This window comes from Primulina eburnea, chromosome 5 (assembly GCF_022965805.1).
Source record: "Primulina eburnea isolate SZY01 chromosome 5, ASM2296580v1, whole genome shotgun sequence".
Taxonomy (NCBI): domain Eukaryota; kingdom Viridiplantae; phylum Streptophyta; class Magnoliopsida; order Lamiales; family Gesneriaceae; genus Primulina; species Primulina eburnea.
The window spans coordinates 10,386,774-10,402,752 of NC_133105.1; the positions used below are offsets into that span (position 1 = coordinate 10,386,774).

The 15,979-nt window shown below is 35.5% G+C and overlaps 1 non-coding gene across 1 annotated transcript; it reads right to left on the reverse strand.

Moving 5' to 3' along the window:
- Nucleotides 1-14,811: 14,811 nt before the first annotated feature.
- LOC140833179 (small nucleolar RNA R71) lies at nt 14,812-14,917 on the reverse strand. Its single transcript, XR_012118313.1, has one exon. It is a non-coding gene; the product is annotated as a small nucleolar RNA R71 (small nucleolar RNA).
- Between the last annotated feature and the right edge of the window lie 1,062 nt (nt 14,918-15,979).

Sequence of the window (15,979 nt, forward strand, 5' to 3'; positions counted from 1 at the left end):
AATACTGAATATTTCAATGTCTGATACAAACTCGAATAAGTAATGTTTTACAGCGGAAATGTGAAACAAACCAGACATCATAATGTCTTACATACGCAGCGGAAAACCACATAGATAAAAATGAGAATTAACAATCTTCTTCACCAGCCCCAGAACTGGATCTGCTCCTCTTCTTCTAGCCTTTCTCCATCGTTCTTATCTGAGATGTTTTGGTGGGTGAGTGATATGGTTGTCACTCAGTAAGCGGGAGCGGGAATAACTCCCAGTTTTCGAAATCACTTTCATACAGAACAGTAATACGAAAATATGCAGAAATTCTTATTTTCATAACATAAATCAGTGTTCAGTGTTTAGAAATCAGTAATCAGTATTCAGTAATCGGAAGTCAGAAGTTTATCAAATAAGCACTGAGCACATTCGTGAATTTCATGGCTAAACTGATATCAGTCCCCTATATGTTATCTCCTCTAAGGGGTGATGACAGTAATCAGTAATCAGTAATGTTTAGAATATATATTCCTACCATTAGTTCACTAAGTTTCAGTGCTTCAAAATTCAGATATCAGAAATCGATCATACAAAACTTTGCTTTAAAACATAGATTAACAAACTGAATTTCAAGATACTATACATAAGCCCACTTACAGTAATTTGCTAAAAGTGTTTCGGTTGAATTCTGAAATCTGCTTGTTTCTTGTTACTGGTTCTACTGCTCGAAAATCAGCACTCTCTTAGTTCGAAAATTCAAGTGATACTCTCAAGATTTTTGTAACTCAATTCAGAGGTTTGAGATTGTTATTTATAGGCCGAAATCTGACTGTTAGGCTCCCTATTAATGGTCATAATCTGCGTTTAACAGCCTTGATTCCATATTAAATGCTTCAGTTACAAGTCATGGGTTGGATTAGTAACTGTCTTCTGGAATCTCGTTCTTCTGCTGCTGGATTATATCTGCTGGAAACTACATGTCTGCTGGAAAATACATGTCTGCTGGAAAAATACCAGCTTTTGAATATTATCTTCTGCTGGAAATTTTGCATTGCTTACTGAAATGCTTTTGCTGCTGAACTGCTGGAAATTCGGGTTCTCACAATATTGATATCTAATATATAGATACGAGACAACTATCAACTGGTAGACATGTACCTGTCCCGACTCTTGAGCCTAACAGCTTGACCCATTAGCACCCAAGTAGGTTCACTATGCGCTGCCACATGTATAAGGAAAAAAGTCGTGTCTTGACTAATGGTTATCACTTTTGGCCTAGTGGTGTAAGCGCTTGATCCTTACAATTTATTTCAGATTCTGATTTTGGAATGAGGTTTTAAATTCAAACCCAATTCTAATAAACTCATAAGCAAATAATCTTTTTAATTGATTATATAGAAGTATTTTATTAATATAAGACGTAACTAAAGGCGGGATGATTTTTTTCTATACTTGTCTTTCTCCCAAATGCCAATTAATCAATCAAGAAAAGTAAGGAGATGTGATTATTTTGATCACGAGTAATTACAAGCGAGTATAAGAGTAAATAACTAAAAAGACACAAAAAAATCGTCATAGAAATACATTGATGATATAAATTTTTAGTTTTATCGAATGATTTTTTTTTTTTTTTTTTGGCGTTTCAAATATAATTTTTAAAATGTTAAAACCTTTTTTAAGTATGAGAGGAGAAATAAATGCTTTAATTTAGGTATTCCCGGGAAGGCCATGTGAGGTTGAATATCAAAATGCAAAGTGGACAAAGTATTTGTAATCCCATTTATATATTTTCCCTTTAAAATCATTTATTCACTTTCCATATTTTAGTATCGAGACACACTCATGGATGGGAAATAACATGTTATTTTTCACACTGATTAGGAAAATTGCACAGAAATTCTTAGTTGGCTAACACATTCAACAACCAATATAAATTAAGGAACACTCATGGATGGGGAAATTTATTTATTTAATTGTATCACCAAAATTAAAAATCTAAATCATATTTTTATGGACAAAATACAATATTTTTATTATAAATTAAAAAATGGTGATAGAAGCACATCAATTTAAATACTTTATAGCAGATGAACACCTAGCGTTTCTCAGATACTATGTTGCAAGGATACATATATAGGTATCGTATCAAATAGAATATGAAAACGACAATACAACAAATTTTAAAAATAAAAGACAGTAACAATTATGATACAATAATTATTAAAATACCTGTTTGTGTGTGGAAGCAGTTTTATTTGAGATAAAATTAGTTAATATAATAAAAATATTTTTTTTTTTAAAATTCATGTTAATAACATATATGGAGTTTGCATGTTTTCACGTGTTTAATTTAAATAAATCTACTTTTCGTTATATCATTTATTTTGTTATTTGTCTTAGTCTCTTAAGTTCTTAGCAGATACAAATATTTTCTCATTATTTTTAGTATAAATGGTGTAATTTCTTGGTCGTAAATGAAATGATGATCATGATATATTTAATGCATCTCTTGAACTTGTAATATATTATATATGAAAATAACGATTTTTTGTCTAATCTAGATGATCGAATTTTTTCAGCACAATAATTTATAACAATTGAATATATTTTAAAAAAAATATTATTGCAATTGTACATATCAAATTTTAATAACAAGACAGAAGTTGATATGTCAGAAATCTACCTCAAAACAATTCTTTAGTCAGCTTTAACAAAAAGCTGAATAAATTAATAAACTAAATTGAAATTAAAATAAAAGGACGAAACAAACACGGTATAAATAATTTAAATTAAAATAATAAATAAAAATTTTAGATTCTCGGTTAATGCATGTATCTCTTAATCTTTTATTATGATTGAATTTCAATTCTTAATCAATATTTTTAAAGGAATTCATTATTTTATCAATATACCATGTCAAGTTATATTGAATTAATTCAACAACATGCAATAACCAAGTGTCCTTTTGTTATTTAATTATTGCAATCATAGCAATGAATGGTGGAATTCTCTAGCTTTCATTTTGCAGTATAATATTATATGTTGTAGCGATCGTCTAGGTGTTTAGATGGGGCGAATGAACACCTAGCAATATTTTCGGCATGATTGGTTTGAACTAACGAAACACAATCACTTTATCTCAACTCGGTTGATACAAGTCAGCAAGATAAAAATTATGCATGGAAAATGATTCGTGTTCAATGTTGAACCAAATAGATAATAACATGAGAATCGACAGAGTCGGCTATTCCAATGTCAATAATATTCATGATTCTCAGTAGCTTTACGATTATGAAAATACTTTTATACTGCAAATCAAAGCTAAATTTGATGGAGAAAATGGAGAAGAAATGTTGCGTCCTTTGGAGAATGCACAATATGCATAGAGCTAGCAATAATAAACAATCATCAACACATTTCAATCAATGAGACAAAAAAATAAAAAATATCTCAACGACTTAGAAGAAGACCGACATGGATGAAAGATTACGAGGTAATTGGTGTTAACAAAACTGAAGATCCATTTGTTCATTTTGATCTATTTTCATATTGTGACCTAGTTACGTTCAAAGATTTCGTCAAAGAATCAAAATAAAGAAAAGCAGTCATTGAGAAAAATAAAACTTTGGAACTGACCGAGCTTCCAAAAAGTCAAAAAACAATAGGTGTAAAGTGGATTTGTAAGAGTAAATTGAAGGAAAATGGAAAATTCGACAAATTCAAGGCACAATTGGCAGCAAAAAGTTACAAACAAGAGTTTGGAGTCTACTATAAAGACATGTTTGCTCTAGTTTCAAGGCATAATATGATCAAATCGGTAATTGCCTTAGCAACACAATATTCAGGGTCTATTTTCTAATTGGATGTGAAATCGACATTCTTACACGAGACCTGGAAGAAAACACACACACACACACACACACACACACACACACACACACATATATATATATATATATATATATATATATATATATCGATCAAACTCATGTCCCAAGAACATGATATAGTCGAATCAAGGCATTTTTTAAGGTGGGTTTTAAAAAATTTCCATATGAATATATACTTTGTACAAAATCTGAAAATAAAGGAAAAATGCTCGTTGTTTGGTTAAATGTTGAAGATCTTATATTCACACGTTGATGATCTTATATTCATGGGTAATGATAATGTCATATTTGAAAATTTTAAGGAGCCTATGATCGTTAAGTCTGTTATGTCGGATTTTGGCAAGATATATTATTTACTTGGTATTGAAGTAATTCAATTTACTTATGGGACTCATATTACCAAAAAAAATATTTTCAAAAAGTTTTGTGTAGATTTAAGATGGAGAAATGCAATTCTGCAAATACTCCCGTAGAGTATAGTTGTAAGCTAAGTAAATATTGTGAATGAAAGAAGATCGACAACACGAATTATGAGCAAATTGTTGGAAGCGTAATGTATTTGACAGGAACAAGGCCGGATATTATGTAATTTTTTGGTCTCATAAGCAGATTCATGGATAATCCTACAGAAATGCATCTTTTAGTTGCCTAGAAGATTTTACGATACTTGCAACGAATACCAGAATTTGGTCTCTACTATGAGGAAAGAGAAAAATAAGATTTGATGGTTTTTTGTCATAGTGATTATGTAGGAGATCGAGATGATAGAAAAAGAGCTTCGGGATATGCTTTTCTCTTAGATTCAACAGCTGTTTTAGGAACTTCAAAGAAGCAATCAATTGTTACTTTATCAACCACTGAATTTGAATTTGTTGCAACTACTTCATGTGCATGTCAAACTATTTGGTTGAAAAAAATTCTGGAAGAGTTTACATTCAAGAATCATGATAATATTGCAAATTATAGTGATAATATTTCAGCCATAAATTCGTTAAAGAATCCAAACATACATGGAAGAAGCAAGCAAACTGATATGAAATATCATTTTTTAAGAGACCTTGCAAAGAATGAAACAATTGATCTCATCTATCGTAGAAGCAAAAACCAAGTAGCTGACATGTTTGCGAATCCCCTCAAACTTCTTGCATTTTAGAAACTAAGGGAGCTACTTGGTATTAGCAACTTGCAGAACAAATTTAAGGAAGGGTAATCTTGTTAAACCGATATAGAACTTATCGGTTTAAGGGAGGGAATTTGAATATTTACAAATTTATCAAAGTCCTTTTATCTGCCTTGTCAAATGAAGTATGTTAGTCATGGAGAAATGCAATTCTGCAAGTACTCCCGTAGAGTGTGGTGGAAAGCTAACCAAATATTGTCAAGGAAAGAAGCTTGACAACACACTTTGCAAGCAAATTCTTCAAAGAAGCAACCAATTGCTACTTTATTAACCACTGAAGCTGAATTTGTTGGAACAACAGCTTGATGTGCATGTCAAGCTATTTGGTTGAAAAAAATTCTTGAAGAGTTTAAATTCAAGATCATGATCTTATTGCATTTTATTGTGATAATAGTCTAGCCATAAAACCGTCAAAGAATCCAGTCCTACATGGAAGAAGCAAGCACATTGATGTGAAATATCATTTTTAAGAGGCCTCACAAAGAATGCAACAATTGATCTCATCTATTGAAGAAGTGAAAACCAAGTAGCTGACATGTTTGCCAAGTCTCTCGAACTGCTTGCATTTCAGAAACTATGGGAGCTACCTGGTATTAGCAAACCGCAGAACAAGTTTGAGGGAGGCTGATCTTATTAAACCAATGTTGATCTTATTGGTTTAAGGGAAGAATTGTTGAATTGTTAAAGATTTGTCCAATGGTTCGGTACCCTGATTAGCCTTATTGTTTTCATCAACCATTTGATCAAAAACGTCAAAACTCAAGTCTGATTACAGTCATCGGATTATGATAAGAGCGTCTAGTAGCATCGTCCCATGATACCCTAGATATCACTGATAGTGTCTACAAGAATCAGTAGGTCATTATTAGCGTACAATATGGTCCAATCACCACATATGTCCTGATCAAATATGAAATTTCTATGTCGAGAGTTGCAAATGAATTCAAAAACGATACGATGTATCTTTGAGTGATTATAGTGGCATCGTATGTGCAATTGAGAAAACACTTTTCCTTAAAGCACCACTCATACTCAGGCCAAAGATTTTTCGATCTCTTAACTCATTAGATCACATAAGATATCCAAACCTGTAGGCGGGCAGTGAATCCCCGACTACAATACATCGGCTCTTACGATGTTGAAACAACACCCAACCTATTCACATAATAATCCTCGTGGAATTAGTAAATGATTCAAAATGCAGTACTAGTACACATAGCCTCTATGTTGTTCAAGGTCAAATGACTAATGATGTATAACTACAACCACAAACTAATCCACCCGATAAGTGATAACCACTTGGAAAGTGCGAGAGATGGTTGTTCAGTGCAATCATCATATGATCACCCATCTATATGATTGGACACTTCCATACCCATACCAATGATACATGGCGTTAACATTGCAAATGCTAGTCTCAAGCTCGAGCGACTTTGTTGCAATTTTTCTTACCACAAGTGTATTGTGTTAAGTTTTAGTATATAAGTAAGTAAAAGCATCGTTCCCAAAGGGAGTATGTATTTAAAGTGTATATGTAACACCCTTCTTTTATACTTGACACGATTAATGATACTTATACTCATAGTCAAAATAGGGTTTGAATGATATACTTATATTATGAAGCAATTCAAACAAGGAGTATCAATTTGACTGTTTATAAAAATTTTGGCATGATGTCCCTACATTTTGTAAAATCCAAAAACTCAAGCAACAACATCTATACATATGTATAACGTAACAATGGAATATGGTGCTATGATTTTTGAAGGATCGTGTGCTAGCACCTTCCAAGATGCTTCAAACACTAAATTCTTCAATGAGCTGCAATAGCTCGTGTTCTAAGAATGTTAATACCGACGAATTAAATCGAGTTTGGTTTAAAAACCAAGCGGAAGAAACTCGAAGTAATCCTTCGTGAAGAAACCTGTTATATTAGAAAACATTTTAACTTCTATAAACTGAATGACTGAAAAGCAAAGAATCAGTTGTCGTATATGTCAGTTCAGTTATGATTAAAACTGAACTGACGGATATTCTAACTGATCAAGTCAGTTTGAAAACAACAGTTAATCAGTTAAGTACACAAGATATGTTTATTGATATTCAGAGACTTCAACTGCTCCTACGTCACCCCTTCTACCACCTCGGGTAGGATCCACTAGAAGACTTTAATTTATACAACTACTTGTACAAACCCACCCAGCTTAGGACTTACAATACTGCCTCAACTTAACTCCTAGCCTAGACGGAAGGCATCACCTTTCAGACAACACTTGTTTAACGTCTATGTGTCAAAGAATACATACACAAGTTTAACGTATTTGTGCAAGATAGTATTTGGGAGTGAATGAGAGTGTGTATGTGTGGGAACTGAGCAAGGGATACACCAGAAAGGTGTTCCCACACACTGAGGGAAATGAGCTTCTAAACTAAGTTGATAACACGTTGAAGTGTCTCTCTAGGCTGATTGCTTTTTGAAAGCTGATAAGAATTAAGCATGCCCTTTTCTCACTTGAATTGATGTGTTCTTGATATGCTCTCTCTTATTGTTTTTCCTATTATTTTCGTCTCCACTAATCTTCTATATATAGGCGGGTAACTGATCGTATAGTGAGACTCAATAATTGCATCCGTTACAGCTTGAATTCGTTCCTAGGATTTGTGTCTCGACATTTCCGACATGTCTCCAGGAATCTCTCGGCTTTAATCTTTGCTGCAACATCCATTAATTGTACTACTGATAGTACAAATATTTTACCCAGTGCGCACAGATAGATTCCATTGAATAAGCTTGTCGTGTTCTCTATACTGATTGATTCCTGACTGATGCTTTGAACTGGTAGTTGAACTGGTCTGGTGAAATCAGTTGGCTCATCAGTTTGAACTTGTCAGTTGGAATTTCCATCAGTTTAGCACTTCATCAGCTGGCCGGGTTTCTGAAGGTCTTCTGCTGAATTACCTAACAACTGATCAATCGGTTGAACTGTTCTTAGAAACATCAGTTGGATTGATTCAGCTTGGGCAATCAGTCGGCACTATCAGTTGGCATTCTCGAAAGCTTCAGTTAGGCGAGATAATTGATCAATTATAGTATCCTGCACACTACGATAAACCATTAATAACAAAATAACAAGTTTTGTTAACATCAAAATCAAGATTGCGAACATGAAATGTTCCAAAAGTTTTCATCAATAAGAATACTAACAATGTACATATAACAATAATCAATGGAAAGCATTTGAAATTCATAATAGCACTCATGTATTACTTCAAGAACATGCCAAATTGCAGACCAAGCACAAGAATACTGGTTTGAGACGATGTCTCTTGCTCCTATACACTCAAATGCGTCAATAAGCCAATCACTATGTTTATACTAGGTGAAACAACCATTAAAGAGCTGAATACATACCACCCAAGGGGGCTCTTGTGATGAAGAGCAATTTTAATTTCAAGATAAGGTAGAAGAAGAAGAAAAGATCATTTGGAGGAAGTTCTCTCAAGTTTTTGCTTTGAAGTGAGGTTGTGGAATGGTGGAGATGCTCAGAAAATTCGAAACTTATCTTTTCATATACAAAGCGGCACTCAGGCGGTAATATTCTACCGCTCGGGCACGGGACTTGCTATAAAATTACTGCATTTGTGGTACAGAGGCGCTTGGGCGGTAATATCTTACCGCTCGGGCTCCACACATTCTGTCCCTGCACACAGTTTCATAAAAGATCGCTCCAGAGACGTCTCTTCCTTTAATAATTTCAAAAAGTGTAAACATGAAAGTTGTATCCCTATGTCTGGGCTTGCATTTCCCATTGGTTTCATGTCATTTGAAGGTTGGAGTAAAATGTTATACTCATTCTCCCAACATGTGAGACTGCAGGAACGACGATGCACACAACACACTTCGGGACGATTTTGGCCTTGTTTCCCAATGGATTTGGACTAAACTTAAAACATAAAAGTTGTAGTCCTAGTTATTGTATTTCTAATGAAGTTGGCCTCATATCAATATGATTCATATTCAAATACTTATGATAAAAACCGTAAAAAGTGTCATATGTTTCATTCTTGTTTCGTGCATTTCAATATCAATGTTCGTGACACCATTTTATTCACACATCTTACTGTCCCTATTCAATATAATCACCACATTCAATCTCACTATCGATACCTCAATAAACACGTGAAACATAATGAGTCAAATAACCTCATAATATATGACATAAACACATTATTAATCATTTTTATGAGTTATCTGTCATTACAATACTCCCCTCCTTCAAAGAATTTCGTCCTCGAAATTTGACGTACCATATAGTTCAGGATATCTTTGTTGAAATTCGTCTTCTCTCTCCCAAGTTGCTTTTTCGATTGCATGATTGCACCATAATAGTTTCACTAAGGGTATTTCCTTGCCTCGTAAGACTTTGATTTCCTATCGAGGATTTAGACCAGCCGTTTTTCATACGAGAGATTTGATGCAAGCTCCAATGGTTCGTATTGAAGAACGTGAGATGGATTAGCCAAATACTTCTGCAGCAAGGAAACGTGAAAAACGTTATGAACATTTGAAAATTCGGTGGTAATGCAACTTGGTATGCCTTGTCTCCTATTCTGTCCAAGATTTCAAATGGACCGATATATCTTGGACTTAATTTTCCCTTCTTACCGAAAGGCAAAATTCCCTTCAATGGTGATATTTTTACAAATACATGGTCACCTACCTGAAATTCCAGGTTGACGACGTCGAACATCAGCATAAATTTTCTGTCTGCTCTGGGTAGTATGCATTTGATCTTGGTTACTAATTCTGCTGTCTGTTGCACCAATTCAGGGCCTAATAACTTTCTTTCTCCTATTTCAACCCAATGTACTGGAGATCGGAATTTTCTACCATATAATGCAGTATAATGTGCCATTCCAATAGTTGACTGATAACTATTGTTATATGTAAACTCAGCCAACAATAGTTTACTGCCCCAACTACCTAGAAAGTCAATAGTACAGGACCTCAACATATCTTCCAATATTTGATTCACTCATTATGATTGTCCATTAGTTTGAGGGTGAAATGTTGTACTAAATGCTAAATGAGTTATCATAGCATGATGTAAACTTTTCTAAAATGCAGACGTAAATTTGGGATCTCTATCAGATACAATGGGCACTGGGATGCCATGAAGCCTCACTATCTCTTTGATATATTATTCAGCATATTGATACATCGTGTATGTGGTCTTCACTGGAAGATTTTGTGAGCCAATCAACAATAAACCATAGAGCATTGAATCCTCTTTGTGTTCTTGGCAAACCAAGGATGAAATCCATTATAATATGTTCCCATTTCCACTCAAGAATGTGTAATTATTTCAAGATTACTGCTGGTCTTTGATGTTTTATTTTGACCTATTGACAAGTTAGACATTGTACAACAAATTGAGCAATGCATTTTTTCATACATGGCCACCAAAATAATGGTTTTAAATCTTTGTATATTTTTGTGCCTCCTGGATGAATCGAATAAGGTGTAGCATGAGCATCTATAAGAATTTCGGTTCTTATTGATCATTTTTTTGGCACACACAATCTACCTCGATATGTCCACATTCCTTCTCCATTCAATTCAAAGTTCAAATTTCATTTTTCCTCATCTCGTTGTCTCAGTTGTTATAATTCATATCTGAACTTCGTTCGGCCTTGATCCTATCTACCAGTGTTAGTCGAACCATGAGGGATGATAACCGGATTTCTGCTCCTTTTGGAATAACCTCAATATGCAAATTCTGTAAATCCCATAAGATTTGTTCTTTTACTTGCATTGCGGTAATATAACTGGATTTTCGACTTAATGCATCTGCAATAACATTGACTTTATCTGGATGATAATTAATAACACAACCATAATCCTTCACTAATTCCAACCAACGCCGTTGTCGCATATTCAGTTCTTTTTGCGTGAAAAAATATTTCAAACTCTTGTGGTCAGTGTATATTCACACCGCTCACCATACAGATAATGGCACCATATTTTTAACGCAAATACCACTGCTGCCAGTTCTAAATCATGTGTGGGATAGTTCTTTTCATATTCCTTCAATTGTCTTGATGCATAAGCAATCATCTTCCCTGTAATGCATTAATACTGCTCCTAAACCTTGTTTAGAAGCATAACTATATACCACAAAATTTCCCGATCTTTCTGGAATAGCAATGACCGGTGTTGATGTAAAGTTTGTCTTTAACTCTTGGAAACTATGATAACATGCTTCGTTCCATACATATTTCACATTCTTTCGTGTTAAAGCAGTCAAAAGCAATTCTATCATAGAAAGTCCCTCTATAAAACGACAGTAATAACCAGCTAACTCAAGAAAACTACGTATCTCGGTAATATTAGTTGGTCGTAGCCAGTTATTAACATGTTCAATCTTGCTTGGATCCACATATATGCATTCCTTTGAGATGATGTGACCCAAGAATGCTACTTATTCAAGCCAAAATTCACATTTCTTCCATTTGGCCTATAAATGTTTATCCTTCAAAGTTTGCAAAACTAGTTTCAGATGTTCTCGATGCTCCTCTACAGTTCATGAATAGATGATAATATCATCTATAACTACAATCATAGACTTGTCTAAAAATAGCTTGAATTTTTTTCATCAAATCTATAAAAGCAGTTGGTGCATTCGTTAGTCCGAATGGCATTACAAGAAATTCATAATGCCTGTACCTGGTTCGGAAGACAATCTTTGAGATATCATCCGACTTTACTTTTAGTTGATGATAGCATGATCGAAAATCATTCTTCGAAAAGATAGCATCTCCTTGTAATTGATCAAACAGATCATCAATTCTGGGGAGTGAATACTAATTTTGATTGTCACTTTGTTCAACTCTATCAATACATAGACGAAAGGTACCATCTTTTTTCTTCACAAATAAAACAGGTGCACCCCACGATGAAAAGCTCGGTCTGATAAAAACTTTATCAAGTAGTTCATGTAACAGTTCTTTCAATTCCTTCATTTCTGTCGGATTTAATCGATAAGGAGCTTTTGAGACCGGCTAAGTTCCTGCCACAATATCAATTACAAATTTGATCTCTCTATCTAGGGCTAAGATTGTTATATAATCGGGAAATACCTCTGGGAATTCAAAAACAACATCTGTAACTTTTAAATCACGAACAGGTGGATCAATAATTAAAAAAGATGCTAAATACCTCTAACACCCCTTCTGTGGTAATTTACATTCCTTAATACAAGAGATTATCAGAAGATGTAAGGATATACCTTCACTTGTTAATGTGAATGGTTCAGTTCCTACTGGCACAAACTTGATCATTTTCATGCCATGCATAGTCAATCGTAACTCTATACTTCGAGAGCCAATCCATTTCCAGTATTACATCAAAATCGATCATTTTCAGAACTATCAAATTGGCATACATATCACGGCCTTGGACATATGTTGGTTAAGCTCGCACAATCTGATCTGTCTGTAATTCTTGCCCGGAAGGTAAAGCTATTGTACTTGCTATAATGCCCAGTCTCCATACAAACGATTCTGAAATAAAGGAATGTGTGGCTCCTGAATCTAGTAAAATGATATGTGTCGTTTTTACGTGTTTTATTGCATTAGTATGTGTGTGTTTTGCATTGTGCATCGTTTATTTCAATCACATTCTGTTCATTTTAGAGTAAATATTTGCATTTTATCCTATCTCACTCGGGCATGATGAATTTGCAGGAAAAGTGGCCGGAAAACCAAAAATCGGAGCCAAGTGCCAAGTCAAGAAAATGAAGTGCAGCAAGGTCGGCGCTCGAGCGGTAGTTTTCTACCGCCCGAGCGCGGTAGGTGGATTTCCGAGCAAAACTGCAGAAAGATCGGCGCTCGAGCGGTAGTTTTCTACCGCCCGAGCGCGAAGGCCACTCATCCCAAGAGCTTCGACAGAAAGGTCGGCGCTTGAGCAGTAGTTTTCTACTGCCCGAGCGCGAATGCCGCGCATCCCATGAGATTTTACAGAAGGTGTGGCGCTCGAGCGGTACTTTTCTACCGCCCGAGCGCCACCTATTTTTGGCAAGATATTGTGTGCGATTCCTTACCTTATTTTGAGAGGAGAATGATATGGAAGGTCTGTGGGTCGACTTTGAGAGGGTTATATAGACGGGATTTAGCAGCAGCCACAAGCTTTTGGAGAGAACTTTGCGCTTGGATTGAAGATTTGAAGCTTTCCGAGCACCGTTCTTCGCATATTTCATTTCGCCTAGTATTTCTAATCTAGTTTCTTTCATTTTAAACGTTGTTGCATTTATTTTTACAATGAATTCTAGTAGCTAACTTTATTATTTGTTGGGATAAAAGGGGATCCTACCCCTAACGTTGATTTAACTTAATTGATATTTCGATTGTGCTTTATTCTTGATTTTACTACTGTTTTACTGTGTCATTAAAGCGTAGCTAACTTTAACGACGTTTTCATATCACGAGTGAGTTCGAGAGAATAACGAGTGATAGGATCGAGTAGTATAATTCTCGGATCTACAATTTACATAGATATATGAAATTGGATACGTGCCAATAGTCATAGTCCTTAGGGTCGAAAATTAGGGGATTTAATAGATCGAAATGCGATTTGCTCTTGATAAATAATTAAAGATATTTAATTACTTCATTGAGTAGAATTAGTTTGGCATAGCTCGAGAGCGTGTGTTCAATAGATTAGGAAATCCTGTCGGAAGCGTAGATCACGATCGAACGAATTAATTAATTAACGAGGGGCAGGTGAACCGAGATTCCCAACAAATCCATTTTTCATTGACTTTTACTCAACCATTTTAGACATCATATCTCATTACTTGATTTTGAATCTTTTTATTTGCATTCTTATTTGATTTTAGTAGTAATAAAACAATCAACTCAATTTTCGTTGCTAAATGTTAAATAACTGAAAATAACAATTGTAAAACACAGTCTTCAGTGGAACGATACTCGTACTCACGTACACTATATTATTACTTGACATCGTGCACTTGCGATTAATTTTTGAGCATACAAAATCATATTTTATTGGGGATTTCACTGTGCAAGTTTTGCTCGATCAAGGTTTTGGCGCCGTTGCCGGGGACTGTTAATCTACAATTTTATTTTTAGTTAATTCCTTTAGCATTATTTTATTTCTCTTGAGATAACACTTCATATTTTATTACAGATATCTCTTCCAGTGCATGCCAAAGTCACTTGACGTGGAGCTTGAGTTTGATCCTGAAATTGAAAGAACCTTCCGCAGGAGAAGACAACAACAGAGGCTTAAAGAACTGATGGAGAGACACGAGCCAGAACGTGAGGAGGAACAGCGTGAAAATAGACAAGTCGAGATGCCACGCCGCATACCGATGCCGGAGTATGCCCAACCTTCTTTGGAGGGTGCACGCCCCAGCATTGTGAGACCTATCGTGCGGGCAAATCACTTTGAAGTCAAGCCAGCCATAATCCAGATGATTCAGAACACAGTCCAATTCGGAGGAACTGCAGTGGATGATCCAAACACGCACATCGCAGATTTTCTTGAAATCTGCGATACTTTTAAATTCACTGGAGTTTCTGATGATGCTGTTAGATTGCGTTTATTTCCTTTCTCCTTACGTGATAAAGCTAAAGCGTGGTTAAATTATTTGCCTGTAGGTTCGATCGCTACATGGGAGGACATGGCGAAAGCATTTATCATCAAATACTTCCCTCTCTCGAAGACCATGAAGCTGCGGGCAGACATTACAACATTCGCTCAATTCGATCAGGAATCTTTATATGAAGCATGGGAATGCTTCAAGGACCTACTACGAAGATGCCCACATCACGAGTTACCACTTGGGTTAGTCGTTCAAACATTTTATTACGGTTTGCTTACTCCTAACCGTACTATGATAGATGCTGCTGCTTGTGGGAACCTTTTGAGGAAGACTGCGGAAGAAGGATATGAGTTGTTGGAGGAGATGGCTGCTAGCAGTTATCATCCTCAATCTGACAGGAACAACCAGCGGAGAAGTGCAGGAGTGCACCAGGTAACTGATTTTTCTGCTATTATTGCACAACTTGATGCTTTAAACAGGAAAATAGACGGCTTGAATGTGGGTGGCACGGCGATGCATCTTCAAGAGATATTATGTAAAAAGTGTGGAGGGGAACACTATGCGAAGGACTGTCAAGACGACAATCCATTCTATGTGCAAAATGAGGCACCAGTGAACCAAGTGGGAGTCCAAAACCGCCCAAGGCATGACCCTTATTCGAACACATACAATCCTGGGTGGAGGCAACATCCCAACTTCTCATGGGGCGGTCAAAACAGTCAGAATCGACCGCAAGGAGGACAACAATATGGCAAACAACCGATGTACAGATCCGATCCTCCTAGAGAAGAAAAGTCCAACTTGGAGCAAATGATGTCTAAGTTTATTTCATCCACTGAAACTAGACTTCTAAATCAGGATGCATCGATTAAGGGACTTGAAAATCAGATTGGTCAATTAGCGAAGATGATAGCAAGTAGAGAGCAAGGCACCTTGCCAAGTAACACAGAGACTAATCCAAAAGAGCCAGTGAAGGCTATTGAGTTGAAAAGCGGGAAAGTTTTGGAGTCAAGGGAAAAAGAGAAAACTCAAACAGTGGAGGAGCAAACTGCGACATCTAAAGGTAAGTCTTCTAACTCCACACTAGCACCCACTGCACAACCAAAAATTGTTATACCTCCTCCTTTCCCTGCAGCACTTAAAAAGCAAAACTAGATGCACAATTCGGTAAGTTTCTTGAGGTGTTTAAAAAGTTGCATATCAATATTCCCTTTGCCGATGCTCTAATGCAAATGCCTAGTTATGCTAAATTTTTGAAGGACATTTTAGCTAATAAGAGGAAGTTGGAGGATCAT